The sequence below is a fragment of the Amblyomma maculatum genome, chromosome 9 (assembly GCF_055883805.1).
Source record: "Amblyomma maculatum isolate TAMU_Amacu chromosome 9, ASM5588380v1, whole genome shotgun sequence".
NCBI classification, from domain to species: Eukaryota; Metazoa; Arthropoda; class Arachnida; order Ixodida; family Ixodidae; genus Amblyomma; species Amblyomma maculatum.
In genome coordinates, this window is record NC_139352.1 from 95,914,071 (window position 1) to 95,931,667 (window position 17,597).

The 17,597-nt window shown below is 47.8% G+C and overlaps 1 pseudogene; it reads right to left on the bottom strand.

Annotated features, from left to right (window-relative positions):
• LOC146179788 (uncharacterized) overlaps positions 1-17,597 on the bottom strand; it is a 148,009-nt pseudogene that overhangs the window by 63,459 nt on the left and 66,953 nt on the right.

Below are 17,597 nucleotides of genomic sequence, written 5' to 3' on the forward strand. Positions count from 1 at the left end.
AGCTAATATTTTCCAATAGGGATAAGGGTTAAATATTTTCACAGCTACCCCATTGTTTCCTGCAGACGGCAACCAAGATGCACTCACCCCTGGCCGTTGACGACGCAACGAGGTAGAGCAGCAACATGCTCAGCAGCACCACGATTGTCCCGGGGACTATTAGGCGCATTACGCTGCCACCTACGCAGGCAAAAAGAAAGTCATCAGAGCCTCAATACAAATTAAAAAGACATACGAGAAAAATTTGGCCTGTGAATAGTTCGAGGATGTAATATACGCAAACATCACTGGTGAATGTGAATTTCGGCACCAGACGCAGTAGGGAAAAATTCCATGAGTGCACTTAGGTCTGCTCAGGTGCAGTAATGCGAAAACATTTACGCTTCATCAGTTTCTTTTTCTTTTCGAATTTTTTATTGTTATTCTTTATTCGTTTCTTTTGTAAATTTCCTTAATAGTTTAGTCCCCACAATGCACTCCAGCACCCGACAAGAAGAAATATGGACGCGTCGCAGGAACTAGTCGCTAGCGCGCTAGCACCTAGCTCCACTTAACGCCCAGTAGCAGTTAACGAGCTCAGTTGGGCACAAAAGGATGATGGTTGGATTCCTGGCATGGAAAAAATTGTAGAGCTCCACGGCATTCATTTGAGGATTTCATGTTTTTCCTGCGTCGACCACGCGACCATCGTATACAGCGTTGCATCACGCATATAACAATAAAGTAGTCATACCACGTGATCACGCATGTCACGAACACGGAAAAAACATTTGTGAAAACATTGTCGCGACTGGCTTAGAACTCGCGCCGGAATGCACAGATAAGCGTCCCGAGCGCACTGTGGTATTGCCGTATTGCAGCAGCCGATCACGCCTCGTGTAAAATTGCAACGCACTCTCACGCTATCTGCCAAAGACCGTCACCTTCATGAAGTTTCATCTGGCCCGCTCCATCATCCACCAGACGGCTCCTCAGCCACAGCCATGAAACAAGAGCTACTCGTTCCTAAATCATACCATAATCAGTTTACGCCAACGTGCAAACAAACAGGTCGTGCTGTCACCAGTAAAGTGCCCTGACCTAACCCTTAATACCATGCATGTACGAAAGAGTCGAACTGATTTTTTTTTAACTATCAGTTCGTGGGAATAAGACCTGATATGCTGTGCCGACGCACTAGGTGACGCGCCCTGCCGTGGGGGTGCACTTGTTAGGGCACTCGACTGCGGCTCCAAAGAATGCGATGTCGAATCCGGGCCGCGGAAATCGCTTTTTTTTTTTTTTTTTTTAAGTCGATATTTATTGCCTCAGGGCATCAGCAGGTTATGAGATGAAGGATGAATAAATGATTAAATGAATGGAAAAAGGTTGGCTGATTTTATGAAGTCCAGAAGTGAGCGATGATGAGGTCCCTGCGTCCAAGTGACGTATGAGGCAGGATTGGTTGCTGAAAGGCCAGCTATTCTCAGGTGCCGGAATCGTGTTGGCTTGAGTGCTGGGCAGTCCCACAGCAAGTGGTGGATGTCGGCCTCGACATCTTCGTTGTTACAGATCGGGCATCCTGGGCGAGGATATAAGTGTTGGAAGTATGACCACGTCCTAGTTACAGCTGGTGTAAGGGCAACACCGACCCGGATCCTCCTAAGCGCAACCTCCTCTGCACGGGTGAGACTGCGGGGAAGGGATATCGCACACGGAGGGATAAGTGCACGTGTGCGGCGCCGGAGGTGATCCTTTCTTGACAAAAGGAGGGTAGCGTCGTCGACTTCGAGAAGCTGTGGGATTGATGCGTCTTGGTTCACGAGGCGGGTTGCAAAATCAGCTTGACTTTGGGAAGGCAGCAGATCCCGTGGGACCCACTCAATGCGTATTGACTGTGGGATGCGCGCCGCAATCTGGTGGATGTCCTGGCAAATTTTAGGGCAGCGGCTGACACGTCGGAGCAGACGTACTGCTTGAAGTGCGTCAGTGCGGATTACAATGTTGGCTGTAGGGAGCATGGTTATAGAAGTCACGGAGCAGAGTGCCTCTTGAACTGCCACAAGCTCAACGCAGAAAGATGTAAGTGGTTCCGAAAGCTGAAACGTAGTTGTCTGATTCAGGCTAGGCCTCCGTGGACAGTGGATTGCCGTTTTGGCTTCACAGCCTTGCAGGCTTCCATCTACGTACACTACTACGGAATCCTGAGGCAGGTTAGCATCTTGCTCTTCAAATCTCTGGCGTAGCAACGATGCAGAGTTGGCAGACGTCGGTCTGCGGATGTCAGTTGGCTTGTTGTCTCCTAACTGTATAAATTTCCAGGGAGGGAGAACTGGCGTAGGTGGCTGAAGAATAATGTGTGACGTTGCATACGCCCTCAGTGCTTGCGTGGAATGTGACAAAGTGGCCTTGAGTCTGCGAGCATCTCGGCGCTGCTGCACCAATTCATCGATGGTGTTGAGCTGCGCATTCTCCTGTAACGCTACGACCGGTGTGATTCGTGGAAGGCATGTTATGGTCCTCATAGCTTCTCGATTTAAGGCTTCAAGGCGATCCCATTGTGCCCTTGTAAGATGCTGGAACTGGGCCTGATAAACAATACGGGGCTGCAGAACCGCCCTCACTAACTGGCGTGCAACAGACGAGCCAGCGCCACCCGTTTTAGGTGCAATTCTTCTTATTAAACTTATAGTTTGAAGTGCTTGCTTTTTTGCCTGAGAGAGCCAAGCAGTCGCTGATCCTGATTGGTGAATTGTTAAGCCCAGAATTTTCAGGCTCGAACTTTCTTGTATTGGGGTGCCTGATAGAGAGAGACGAATTGGATTTGAGGCAAGTTTACGGCGTCCCCAGCGGTTGGCGACTGACGTGTATGACGTTTTACACACAGAAAGTTGAAGTCCAATGGAGGAGGCGTAATCAGAGGTTACGTCTAATGCTGACTGAAGGGCGGCCTCTTGAGTGAGAAGATCATGGTGAGTGCTCCATACCGTGATATCATCTGCGTACTGCAAAAACTTGATTTCAGGGATATCATGTAAGCGCCACGCCAATGGGATGAAAGTAATATTGAATAACGTCGGAGACAATACTGATCCCTGGGGCACGCCACGTAGTGAAACGAATGAACCAACAGTGTCACCGCTGAGACGTATTGCAAATTTTCGTCCATCCAAAAATGATGCGACAAAAGTGCGTACTCTCGGAGGGAGATGGAGCATGTCAATGGCATTCAGGATTGCAGCATGACTGATGTTGTCATATGCCTTTTCAATATCCATTGCTAATATGGTACGTACATCGCGGCTGCGGGTAGATGACAGAACTGCTGAGGCCAAGACAGCCAACCCGTCCTCTGTACCTATGTATGGACGAAATCCAATTTGAGCAGGGTGATAAAAACCGTGCTGTTCAAGCCACCAAGAAAGTCGTGTGGCTAGCATTTTCTCTGCAAGCTTGCAAAGCGTTGATGTTAAGGAGATTGGTCGCAAGTTGGCGAGGTCCGTTGGAGGCTTCCCAGGTTTGGGAATAGGGATCACGACAGCAGTTTTCCAGCTCTCGGGTACGACACCATCAAGCCACACTTTGTTTATGGTGTCTAGTAGTTGAGGAAGTGCAGCAGTACTGAGGTTCTTGTAAACCTCATACTGAATTTTGTCCAGGCCGGGCGCTGTTTTCCGTTTCGCATCGTCAATTGCAGCCAGCAGCTCGCACATCGAAAAGGGGCTCGCAATTCCATCTGCGTCGGCAGCAGATGGTAATTTCCATGCGTCTGCAGGGATACCTGCCAAATTAAGGTTTACAGCTGAAGGAGGCAGTATATCGTATTTTGGGAAAAATTTTCGAGCAGCTTCTTTGGCGAAATCACCCGGCGACAGATTAGAAGCAAAGCATGCTGTTGCTGCTGCGTCAGTAGAACGACGACCATGTTCCATTGCACGAAACGTTCGCCATAGTGAGGCATTCGATGATTTATCAGAAAATTGTTCACACCATGCATGCCACTGGCGTCGCGATAGATCGCGTTCATATCTCCGAGCCTTCGCGGTGAGATAATTCAGTCGTGTACGTGCCTGCCCCGAAGTAGGGTCTCGTGTAGCAGCCAGCTCAGCTTGACGGCGAGCTGCCCACAGGTTAAGCAGGCCGAGATCTGGTGCCGGTCGACCTACATCAATCCAGGTAGTAGTCGTAGCGCTGTTTAGTGCTCTTTGTATACGGTCAACAAGGAGTGACGGCGAATCTGAAGACATACTGTCGAGACATGAGCGAAAGCTGTCCCAGTTTATCACAGAACATTTGCGGCGTAAAGGGCGGAGGCGGGAGGGATGGAGACCGATGAGGATAGGGTGGTGATCACTTCCCCAGCAGTCCGGCTCCATGTGCCATGAGGGAGTTCCTGCGCCCAACCACCACGTCAAGTCTGGAGCATAAGCAGCACTATGTATGTGACGCACAGGCCGTGTTGCTGTCCCAGGGTGATTAAGCAGAACAAACAGGGCATCAGTGAAGGCGTCCCGCACACGCCTACCACGAGGGCTTGCAGTCGGGTACCCCCAATCTGGGTGAGGGGCGTTAAAGTCGCCTCCGACTAAAATTGGACACCCGGGGTATTGCTGACGAACACTTAATAACCAGCCAAGATTAATACGGGAAGAGGCGCCTCCAGCTGGTCGAACGTAGTAAGAAACAAGAACAACTGTTCCTTTCAGAAATTTCGCAGCAACTGCTACTACCTCTTGGTATGATGTGCACCAGTTTTCGAGAGAAAGGCGTACATGAGGAATACTCGTTTCGACATATATCGCCGCCTTTCCCGGGGGAGAAGCAGTCTGCACGCGACGGTCGGTCATTGAAGGGGACACGTAGCCGCTGAAGCCAGGAATAGATGGCAAGGCGTTCGTTTCCTGAAGTAACATAGCCCACACCCGAAGCTTGTTAAATCGCAGTCGGGTCCTGAGCTCGGCAACCTTCGTGGAAATGCCTCTACAGTTCCACTGTAGTACACCAGGACGACCGGATTTCGCCATTTTTGTGTGCTAGTCCAAGCGCTGTAGTATCACAGATGTCAGGTTGGATAACTGGTTGACCATATAGCGGAGCAGCGATGTTGCAGAGTTATCATTGGGCGTTGTGCTACACTGGGAAGAGGCAGCAAATGGCCCTGTTGCGCGGAATGAAGGCGGTTGTGTTGGGCAATTACTAGATTTGGCGGTTACTTCTGCAACTCGCCGACGTCGAGCAAGCATTTCGCGGTGTTGTCGGAGCTTAGAGACCTCTGCTAAGAGACGATTGATTTGCTCATCCACTACAGCCATATCGTCGTCTGGTAGATCAGTACACTGCTGTATTGGCTGTTGTCGACGGCGTTTCTTGAGCACCGTATCATTAGACTTTGTCTTAGCTGGAGGTGCATTCGAAGCGGGCTCAGGAAGCTCTGGCCACTCGTCATCATTCCACTGAAGAGCTGCAAAGCGATTGGATGTCTGCACCGGCGTCATGTCCTCTATTGGCCAACGCTTAGTGTTCCGAAGACGAGCCTTCTGCGTTGCCTTTTGCTTTGTCGGACAACTTGGAGATGTTATCTCGTGGTCGTCCGATTTGCAGAGGCCGCATCGGTACGTAACTTTTCCTTCAGACGCACCTTCATCGGCAGTAGCAAAGGGGCAAGATTTGCGCATGTGCCCTGCCCGAAAACAGTTATAACAGTAAACCACACTCGGTTTATACGGCCGTGGCCTTAATATGCAGCCGTAGTAGTACAGACAAGCTGGGAGTGTCGGAGGGCCTTGCAAGGTGATCATGCAGGAACGCCCCTTTCCTATGTGTCGGGCCTGTATGACTCGGTGCGTTGGGCAGTACAGCTCACGTTGAAGGGTGGTTTGATCTTCGTTTATGTCGACGTTGTAAACAACGCAACGCTGCAAGTCGGAGCCTTCAACTAGATACACTTGCACAGGCACTGAGATCTCACTTGTGACTGAAATGTAACTAAGCGTTTGGACACGTTCCACCGCAGTAAGTGTCGGGAGCCACACAGCTATAGTGTTTGACTTCTTCCTTGCCGTGAAGCCCCGAAAACCTCTGGTTCCGAGACACGCGTCCAAGTTGGCCTGGATGATCCTGTTTGGTATATCGGTGAGGCTTTTTCGTCTCCATCGAAATCGCTTTTCGATGGAGACGAAAAGCAAAGCGCCCGTAGGCTGTGAGTTGTTAGTGCACGTTAAATAACCCCAGGTGGTCTAAATTTCCGGAGCCCTCCACTACGGCATCTCTCATAGCCTCGGTCGCTTTGGGACTTTACACCCCATAAACCGTACCAAACCAAACACTTGGTGGCACCACTCATCAGACAAGAAATGATTCCTCATTAAAGGTATAGCAGACAGCAAATGCTTACGGGATGCCTCGTGCCTCGAGCGACCTTACTCTGGCGCTACTTCGTGGCCAATTCGTCCGGTGTTCATTGCAGACTGTAGACGAGAGACGGTACCTTATATCGGCATGCATTTCGCATGATTGGCTTGTTTTACTCTTTCTATAAATATTGTTTTACCTACAGCCTTCTGCTGTCGACCGCCCATAGGACTAAAATAAAGCTTCTTTGGTTTATATGGTATTCTCGGCAATTTCATACGCGTACTAATCAGAAAACTGCTTCTGCATCAAACCTGCTTCATTAGTAGGCAAAATAAAAACGTTGCCATTAATGAAAACAGGGTATTACAAAAGTATAGAGGCCGATCGTGACTCCTCGGGTGACAACGAGCCTAAAGGAGTATAGACACCTAATTTTTGGGTTCGTGTTTATAGTTTTTAATGATGCCTAAGATATAACTGTACATGTATCAGCACGTCAACTTCGCATCGCCTGTTTTTGTCACCTGATTCGGTTTCGTTTTCAACAGCCGAGCGATGGCTGTGACGTCACAGTCAAGTCTCGGTCACGCGAGGGATGGAAATACAGCGATATAATCATTGCTGTGTAGTTTGAATTATCTGCAATGATAAAGCCAGCCTGCCTCACGAACAGGGATCACTACAAGTGGAGAATCAGCGATTATAGAATCGATGCTTTTATGCCGCGCCTCTAGACTTTATTGTGACGTCACAGCCATCTCTCGGCTGCTGAAGCCTAAACCGGTAAAAAAGGAAAATTAAAGTATACATTATTTGGCAGTCGTAGGTGATTACTGCGCGCGGGTCGATATACAGGAATGGCCTACGCATAATTAACAATAAGAAAAACGTCACCGAAGTTCGGTGTCTATAGCCTTTTAATAAAACATTATTTTCTATATTTTGTGTTACTTCTACTGGTTTCCAGCGTTTTAAATGTTCCGGTAATTGGCTGAACTATACGCTTCTCTTAAAACAACATGCAAGACTATTTGGTATTGATAGGTTTCTAAATAAATGATCTGCATGTTCCCTAGTTGTCATAAAGTGCTTGCAAACCTTAGTGCCAAGGCAGGAAAAGTGCCGCTTTTACGGCAAATGTTGCAAATAATAGAACACCCTTAAGATAAGAGGGGCGTAGTGGAGAGGTAGGGGGGGGGGGGGGAGGTTGCTTCAGTGGCAGTACACCCCCAGAAATGTTCTGAGCACTGCATCTCACAATCCCTTTAGTCATTTGTTTCCATTTAATTTCTGACCGGTGTAATATAACCTTTCCTGAAAAGTATTCCTGGTTACGTCACTGCTTAAGATTACAACCATACTCATTGGACCGTTCACAAAATATGATGGGTTGCCAAGAGCGGTATTGGAGTGTTTTACCGCAGGCGTTAACGTGCAAGTAACGCAACCAATGAATATGACAGCGGCATGAAAAGAGCGCAGTTGTGTAATATTGTTGACGAAGGTAATCTGACGATAGGCCGAAAATGGCATTTTAACAATTTTCCAGTATTCCGGCTCAGCACGCCAGTAAGAAAAGAGCTTCAAAGGCATCTTATGACAGCATTGGGCATTTTACGCTAGTACACGGACGCTCGCAGATTCACCGCAGATTTCCTAGAAGAAGGTCATCGAGCAAAATGAGCAAAATTTGGCAAAAATACAAATTTGAACTCCACTGAATGGGAAAGCTTTGGTAAATGTAAAGGAGGAGTTCAATGGTGCCTGCGAGAGTAGACAAGTAAGGGGACCATTCGGCAAGCCCAGTGGCCATTTTTCGAATAGAATCTCACCTTGATCTCTCCTTTGGACGAGAAAGAAGATGAGCATGAATCCCAGCAGCATCATCACCAGCGCAGCAGACATCATGAAGACCACGCTGTGAGATGACTCCCTGAGGGTTGGCAGGAGAAACAGACAGACGTTGAATGACAGGCGTCCTTCGAAGATTTCTCACCATGCATCAGTAAATATTTTTTTGAAGCGAAAAGCTTCACTAGGTTACACAGGGGTGAGCGTGGCATCGTCGTCAGAAAAAGCCACAGCTGCGCATGCGCGAAACTGCGTGACGTCAGAGTAGAGGAGCACGTGGTCGAGCCGCCGCTGCCACACCTCTGCGATAACCGCGTGACGTCAGATGAGAGGCGCATGCTGGCTCTGCCGGTTGACCTAGCTGCTGCCACGCGCAGCTGCAGATACGCGGGTGTGGTCGGAGCGGTCGATATATATGTAGGAGCTCTCTAAGGGGAGCGTAGGCAGCCATGGAAGAAGACGATGCGGAAGTGGTGACGTGAACACTGGCCGAGAAGGAGCGGAGAAATGCCAGACGTAGGGCTCAACAAGCTGCTGAAGCGCCGGAAGAGCGGGAGGCTCGCCTTGTTACATGGCGACAAAGAGACGCTGAGCGTCGTTTGAGTGCAGCGAGCACGACAACTAACGAAGATTTCGAACGCAGAAAAGAACGATATAATGAGAGGCGTCGAGACCAACGAACAGTGGAGACCCCTAAGCAGAGAGAGGAGCGCCTGGCGAAACGACGACGACAAGAGGCTCAAAGACGGCTTTCAATGCCACCAGTTTTAACAGCGAGCAGAGTGAAAGTGACGAGACCGTCGACGACGAACTGAACAGTCGCCGGTGTAGAGACTGCACACTGAAAGTGAGTGAAAGCGCTGGTGCTACAAAGATGTTTAAGACTGAGTTTGAGGACAATCCGTTCGGTCATGTATGTGACGTCTGCGGAAGACTGTGGCATCTGCGAGATTTAAGACCGGTAAGTAATGCCATGCGCGTAACATGGCATCGCCGAAGCTCTTCGCTTCTGATATCCGGGCTTAACCGAGCTAAGTCCCAGCCAATTTTTTTTTTTGTTACGCCAGTTTCAGCTCGTCGCGTATGCCGTGGCCGCGGCTACGAATGACCTTGAGCAGCCGCGATTAGCAACCGCTTAGCCGAGCTCCGCCAAATGGCGCCGCAGTCGGCGCCACTGCCGGTCGCTCCCGCTAAATGTGTGCTCTGCGGGCAGAGGAGTACACATCGAGGTCTCGCTAAAGCGAGACCTCGGGTGGTGGTGGTGGTGGTGAAAGCATTTTTTACAAAAGTAAGGTTGCTTGGGGAGCCACCGCTAGTGGGCCGCTCCCCTTACTATACCAGGTGGAGTCCCTTATTCCGGGACTCCATTTGTCTGGGCCACCACACGAGCTCGCTGGACCAGTGTTGTTGTGCCGCTAGATCCAGGCAGCCGAGCAGGGCCGCCTCCCAGTCCTCTCGGGTAGAAGAAGGGGTTATGGGTAAAAGAGAAGGATTTAGCTGGCATGCTCAAACCATGTGAAAGGTGTCAGCTGCCTCTCCACAGAAAGGGCAGATGCCAGAAAAGGAAGGGTCAAAATGTTTGAGTACTGCCGGGCACAGTAGAGTATTAGCAAAAAGTCTAAGAAGTATTCTTTCGCCCGCTTTCCCTAGCCCCATGACAGGTTGGCCGCAGTTACGCCATGAAGATGCTTAGCTGCGGTCTCGTCATAAAAAAACCAGCCTGCCATGACATTTGAATCCATGTTACCCCCATGCCATGGGCAGGAGCTGAAAACTCGTGTCGCTCCTTTTATATGGGAGGGTGGTGTCAGCATTCCCTTTACCCATACATTAAAGTGTTCTACCTACGACACGCAGGCACGTCCATACGGCTTGGTTGAAGCGTGAACTCATATGTGGGCTGGTAGCTTAGCTTAAGTGTGCCATATAATGTAGCACCTTACACTGATAGGGCGTGATAGGGAAATAATGTAGTAGGCACAAGAAGATTCCACCCTTGCTTTTGCAATTCAACTAGGTATAACTAGAGCTAAACCACAACTATTTTTTGTTCAAAGTGGAAAGGCATCAAAATTTGTATCGGAGTTGTGACTGATTGATTTATAGGAAGAGAAAGGCGCGGTAACTGTCTCACCTGTTTTCTGTAGACACCTCAACCGCGCCGTAAGGGAAGGGAGGGAGGTGGGAGAGAAAGTGGAAAGAGAGAAAGAGGAGCTACGCAACCGTTCCTTGTGCAATATTCAGGGGGAGGTCATGACATTTTACCCCTGTCAAAACCAATCATGTATCTAATTCTGAGGCTAGTTCGGAACAGGAATTCAAACCGAAGACACGTGTACCTCTAATTGTATATCGTTAATGCAAATGTAGGCATCCAGTGATAAGTAGGAGAGATACCGTGCCTTTCTTTCCCCATAAGCCAAACCAAGAGGAGGAGGAGGATAAACATTTATTGTTTGAGGAAGTCAGGCAGCAGCTTCCGCGCTAGATGGCCAGGAGCCCTTGATTAAGAATGGAAAAGCGGTGTTAAGGACGCTATCGCGCCTATTCTTGAGGCGAAGCTTAAGCGTCATCATACACAGGCAGTACGAACCGTCGGCGCAATATTGGTACTGTAGTGGCAATGTCCGTCCCAACATTGGACCAGTCAATCGCCAACATACTCCATTAATGCGCCGGTGGTTTGTTCTGCCTGGGTGATTCTTTCCAGTCCAGTCGAATACAGCGAATATAACTCGCTGATATATGACGTTCCTCCCGACGGCAAGCCCTATCATAAGTTGCACATGTTACCAGAATAAAGCCCTTCCATGGTCTCTAGGTCAAGCCACGTTTTTTTTTTTCTTCCTGTGACTGCTTCTGATTTCTTCACTTGAACGTGACATTCCCGCCACTTACGGTTCTGTTTGACCTCGCCCTGCGGAATCGGGACCCCTACGACCTCAGCGTTAATTATGACTGCCGCCGCCATGTGGTCGAGCTCGAAAGACTGATACGCGCTTGTCTTCACTCGGGGAGCTCGCTCGCTAGTCTTTTAGCCAGCCGTGCCTTCTTTCGCCAGTGCTTGTCTGCTGGTGAAAGTAAACCTGCTTACTTAGTTCTACCGGCTTCTGTGACAATATGCTGAAATTCTCTGGAGGGTGGTCGCGATGAGGATAGAACTATCGCTCTAAAACTGTTGCCTCTAGCAGGAATATCTGAGCCGCGGTGGTGCAGTGGTTAAGATGCCGACTGCTGTGCCAGAGTACCCGGGTTTGATCCCGACCGTCGGCGGATGGGCTTCGATGGAGGCGGAACGAAGAGGCGTCCCTGTACTGTGCGATATCAGTTGTTGGCGTGGATGAAGAAGGAAAAGAAAACGCACGGGCCTGCTACTGGCTCTGTAGCTGAGCCACCATCGCTGCCTTGGTTCACAGGAAGGGAAAGGCGCAGTATCTGTCTGATTTATTTATTTGTAGGAAGGGAAAGGCGCAGTAACTGTCTCACTTGTTTTCTGTGGACACCGCAACCGCGCCGTAAGGAAAGGGAGGATGGTGGGAGTGAAAGTGGAAAGAGTGAAAGAGGAGCCGTAGTGGAGGGCTACGGAGTAATTTCAACTACCTGGGGATATTTAACGTGCGCTGACATCGCACAGCACACGACGCCTCTTCGTTTCGCCTCCATCGAAACGCAGCCGCCGAGGTCGGGTTCGAACCCGGGAACTCCGGCACAGTAGTCGGGCGTCTTACCACTGCACCACCCCGGCGGTCACACTTGCCTCTGATTTATTTATAGGAAGAGAAAGGCGCGGTAACTGTCTCACTTGTTTTCGGTGGACACCGCAACCGCGCCGTAAGGGAAGGGAGGAAGGTGGGAGTGAAAGTGGAAACGTGCGGACAGAAGAGAGAAAGTAGAGAAGAAAGAAAAAGAAGAGGGAGAGAAAGACCCGCGCCGCAACAGCGTCGTCCACCACCGAAGCGCTGGCGGGTGCAATGACGACCTACAACAGATAAAACATTCGGTGGCTGGCTAGCTCCCGCGGCAAGCGGCGTTGACCTACCATCCCAGCCCCGTAGGGCCAGGAACAGCCTCCCCCCCCCATATATCAGTGCACTTTAGATCCCCAAGTGGTCACAACTACTCTACAGCCCCCCACTATGGCGCCTCTGTTTTTCTTTCAACATTCATTCCGCCCCCCCCCCCCCCCCTGCTTATTTCTATTACGGCGCTGTATAGGTGCTCATAGAACAAGAGTTACAGATACTGCGCGTTTGTTTCCTGTTGTTGCGACTGAATGAAGAAGGGAAAGAAAATGCCTGGACCTGCTACTGGCTCTGTAGTTGAGCCACCTCCGCTGCCTCGTGCGGTGTACTCCCTAGATGGGGCTGGGACAGGTGGGTCACCGCCGCTTGCGGCGGGGGCTAGCCTGTCACAGAAGTTTTATCTGTTGCAGGCCGTCATTGCACCCGCCACCGTTTCGATGGTGGATGACGGCTGTTGTTCCGGCGCGCGTCTTTCTCTCCCTCTTCCTTTTCTTTCTTCTCTATTTTCTCTTACGTCTGCCCCGCCGGGGTGGTGCAGTGGTAAGACGCCCGACTACTGTGCCGGAGAACCCGGGTTCGAACCCGACCTCGGCGACTGCGTTTCGATGGAGGGGAAACGAAGAGGCGTCCGTGTGCTGTGCGATGTCAGCGCATGTTAAAGATCCCCAGGTGGTCGAAATTATTCCGTAGCCCTCCACTACGGCTCCTCTTTCTCTCTTCCCACTTTCACTCCCACCTTCCTCCCTTTCCTTACGGCGCGGTTGCGGTGTCCACAGAAAACAGGTGAGAGAGTTACCGCGCCTTTTCCTTCCTATAAATAAATCAGTTTTTTTTTTTCTCTTATGTCTGCACGAGGCAGCGGAGGTGGCTCAGCTACAGAGCCAGTAGCAGGCCCGTGCATTTTCTTTTCCTTCTTGCTACAGCGACAACAACAACATAAGAGAAAATAGAGAAAAATGAAAAAGAAGAGGGGAGAAAGATGCGCGTCGCAACAGCCGTCGTCCGCCACCGTAGTGTAGTGGGTGCAATGACGGTCTACAACAGAAAAAAACTACAAGGGTTGAACGCTGCTGAACCTAATATTGAGCGAAAGCATTAGCTGCTGGTGACCGAGCGTTTTTCTTTTTTTCTTCTTCCTGAGCCCACTTATAAAGCACCGCTTTAACCAAGCCGTGTGAACGTGCCTCAGTGGTCTATTGGGGTAACGTGAATGCCAGGGCCCTAGCAGTCTGATTCTGACATAACCGTCCATTGTGAAACGAGAGACCCAAGTTGGCAGCTCCTGCCAGCCCACACCCTAGTGTCACGTGGGGTGTGACGTCACAGCGTCACGTGGGTAAGACGTGGCTACCGGCCGCGCTACGCTGAAGGCTCGAAACCTAGAGCAGTATTGCATTCTTAATAAAGATATGTTGGCTGGCTAGCCCACGCCATAAGCGGCAATTGCCTACCTGTTCCAGCCCCTTAGGGCCAGGAGCGGCCAGGAGCAGCCACCCCTCTGTGAACGATTCTGTTTTCACCGCCCCAGAACAGCTTTTCGAAACAGAAATGTGGATGCTATTTGCCATCAGTCCAGTTGGCGCGAAACATGCATGTAAAGTCTTGATGTATTGAGACATCCTAACAGTCAGGAACAATGGGCGATCTCAGTTTCCGCCCACATTCGTGTGAAATGCCATGCTGATGCGAAGATAGCCATCTTGTTCACGTGTTCTGATCTATATGGTTGTGAAGAAGAGCAGCACAATCAACTCTCTACACGTAATATCGTTTTTTTCACTCTGCGTACTTCATTTTCCCGCGTCGGCCATGTTAATACCATATTGACATGCTTTGCTATACAAAAATGGTTTATGTACTTCAATGGAAAAGTTTGTGGGCAGCTATGTCTATCTATGGAATTTTATAGTCAGCTATAAAATGCCAATGAAATATTTATAGGCAGCTGTAGAAAATTCTATACCACTTTGTCTATAGCTTCTGGACCATAGAAAATCTCTTTAGCTAACTATAAAAAACCGTATAGCCATGAAGCTATAGACTGTTAGTCACAGTTATCTTTAGCTGTCTATAGAAATTTGAATGCCTCTAAAGCTACAGACTGCAAGCCATAGAACCAGTTTTAGGAAGCTATTATGCTCCTGAAGCTATAGAATATTAGTAATACCGATATCTTTAGCTCGCTATAGAAATTTGAATGCCTCTAAAGCTACAGAATACAAGCCATATAAGCTGATTTAGCTGTTTATAGAAAAGTGTATGTTACTGAAGCTTTAGACAACTAGTCATACAGTTACCGTTAGCTGTCTATAGAATTGTGAATGTCTCTAAAGCTACAGACTACAAGCCATATAAGCTGCTTACCTGGCTATGGAACAGTGTATGCTCCTAAAGCTATATATTATTAGTCATACAGTTATCTATGTCTATAGAAAATAAATGGCTCTAAATCTACAGACTGATAGCCATATAAGCTGCTTTAGCTGGCTATAGAAAAGTGTATGCACCTGAAGCTATAGACTAGTAGTCATACAGTTATCATTAGCTGTGTATAGAAATGTCAAGGCTTCTAAAGCTACAGATTGATAGCCATATAAGCTGCTTTAGCTAGCTATAGAAGAGTGTATGCTCCTGAAGCTATAGACTAGTAGTCTACAGTCATCTTTAGCTGTCTATAGAAACGTCAATGCCTCTAAAGCTACAGACTGCAAGTCATATAAGCGGCTTTAACTGGCTATAGAACAGTGCATGCTCTCGAACCTATAGACTAGTAGCCATACAGTTATCTTTAGCCGTCTATAGAAATGTCAATGCCTCTAAAGCTACAGACTGCAAGCAATAATAATAATAATAATAATAATAATAATAATAATAATAATAATAATAATAATAATAATAATAATAATAATAATAATAATAATAATAACAATAATAATAATAATAATAATAATAATAATAATAATAATAATAATAATAATAATAATAATAATAATAATAATAATAATAATAATAATAATAATAATAATAATAATAATTATTATTATTATTATTATTATTATTATTATTATTATTATTATTATTATTATTGGTTCACAGGAAGGGAAAGGCGCAGTATCTGTCACACTTGCTATGTGGACACCTGAACCGCGCCGTAGGGGAAAGGGATGAAGGTGGGAGTGAAAGTGGAAAGAGAGAAAGAGGAGTCGTAGTGGAGGGCTACGGAGTAATTTCGACCACCTGGGGATCTTTAACGTGCGCTGATATCGCACAGCGCACGGACGCCTCTTCGTTTCGCCTCCATCGAAACGCAGCCGCCGAGGTCGGGTTCGAACCCGGGTACTCCGGGCAAGACTGCAAGTCATATAACCTGTTTTAGCTTGCTATAGAATATTGTATCTACCAAAAGCTATAGACCAGTAGGCGTACACCCTTATATGAAAGTACATATATCGTTGGTTCGAATCCCTCGTGCTACTTGTACTCTAGCTTGATTAAGAGTTGTGTGCTGTATGCAACGAGAAACCGTATGTCATCAGCTACAACGCTGTAATACAAATGGATTGCGCACAATATTGGTATAACTGGTGGGAGCTCTGTCGCCGCATAGAAGTACGCCTGCAGTGAGTACTCCCGACCCATGATGGTTTTAGTCGTGGGAACTGCTGGCCAATTTTCAGTTATTTATTCATCGAATTGAAAATAAACGTCCGAAGATATTGAGCATGATACACATGCACATACACACTTGCGCATGCACAAACACACGCACGTACATACACACAAGCGTGCGCGAGCGCGAATATTCTATAGCTGACCATAGAAAATGTTAAAGACTGCACATACTTACATTAGAACACCAGAATTAGTCCATAGGTTATAGACTTCTATAGCAGGCTATAGTTTTTTGGGCCAAATATCTATAACCGACGATAGACGGGATTTTCTATAGCTGACCATAAACATTTGTATGCGATCATAAAAAAAATGCTAAAGACTGCAGTACATAGGGTGTCATAAGTCTATAGAATAGGTTAAAGACTTCTATAGAATAGATTATAGAAAAACCTAAAGGCTACCATAGGAACGGCTATAGCTGTTTGGGCTGAATATCTGTAGCCGACCATAGAAAGGGTTTTCTATAGCTGACCATAAACGTTTATACCTGACCATAAAACAAAAATGCTAAAGACTGCAGTAAATACGGATCCATAAGTCCATAGAACAGGTTAAAGACTTCTATAGAACAGACTATAGAAAAACCTAAAGACAGCCATAGAAGCGGCTATAGATATTTGGGCCAAAGTTTTATAGCCGACCATACAAAGGATTTTCTATAGCTGACCATAAGATATTTTTGTATGGGTTGTGCTGCGGCACTACGCAATGCTCAACCGTCTGACACTTTCCTTTGTTCTTAATCATGTGCATTACCTGTCTTGGTCCTTTGCTGCCGCTTATGTGAATATCTAATGCGAATGTCCAATAAAACTTTTTCTAAACACATATGCAGAGCCTGCGGCTCGTCACCTGGAAGTATCTGTCTGATCATTTAGAAAGCGTAGCTGAGGCGCGGTTTCTGCGGCGCTGGCAGACGCGCTTCTATGTTGTACGGGGGAGCAGACTTGAGAAGCCTGTCGTGCTTTATTAATGCGAAAAGATTACTTCGCTATATTCACAGATTTCTGTCCGCAGAACGTGTCCGAATATTGTGTCCGCAGCAGTTGTAATTGAGCAGTGGTAGAGGTTAATGAGTGGTCTCACTCAATAGAGGGTGACATAATGTTTTGTCCGAAAAAATGATTAGGTCAAGTTATTAGGTAAATAATTAGAATAACTGGTTCACAGGAAAGGAAAGGCACAGTATCTGTCACACTTGATTTGTGGACACCTGTACCGCGCCGTAAGGAAAGAGATGAATTAAGGTAGGAGTGTTGTTGTTGTGGCTGTAGGAAGAAGGAAAAGAAAATGCACGTGCCTGCTGCTGGCTCTGTAGCTGAGCCACCTCCGCTGCCTGATTGATTGTTGATTGTTATAGGAAGGAAAAGGCGCGGTAACTGTCTCACTTGTTTTTCTGTGGACACCTCAACCGCGCCGTAAGGGAAGGGAGGAAGGTCGGAGTGAAAGTGGAAAGAGAGAAAGAGGAGCCGTAGTGGAGGGCTACGGATAATTTCGACCACCTGGATATCTTTAACGTGCGCTGACATCGTACAGCACACGGACGCCACTTCGTGCAGACAGAAGAGAAAATAGAGAAGAAAGAAAAAGAAGAGGGAGAGAAAGACGCGCGCCGCAACAACAGCCTTCGTCCACCACCAAAACGGTGGCGGGTGCAATTAAGATCGATTGATTGATTGAATGTCCTTTATTGAATGGAAAGGCTCATGGCCATGG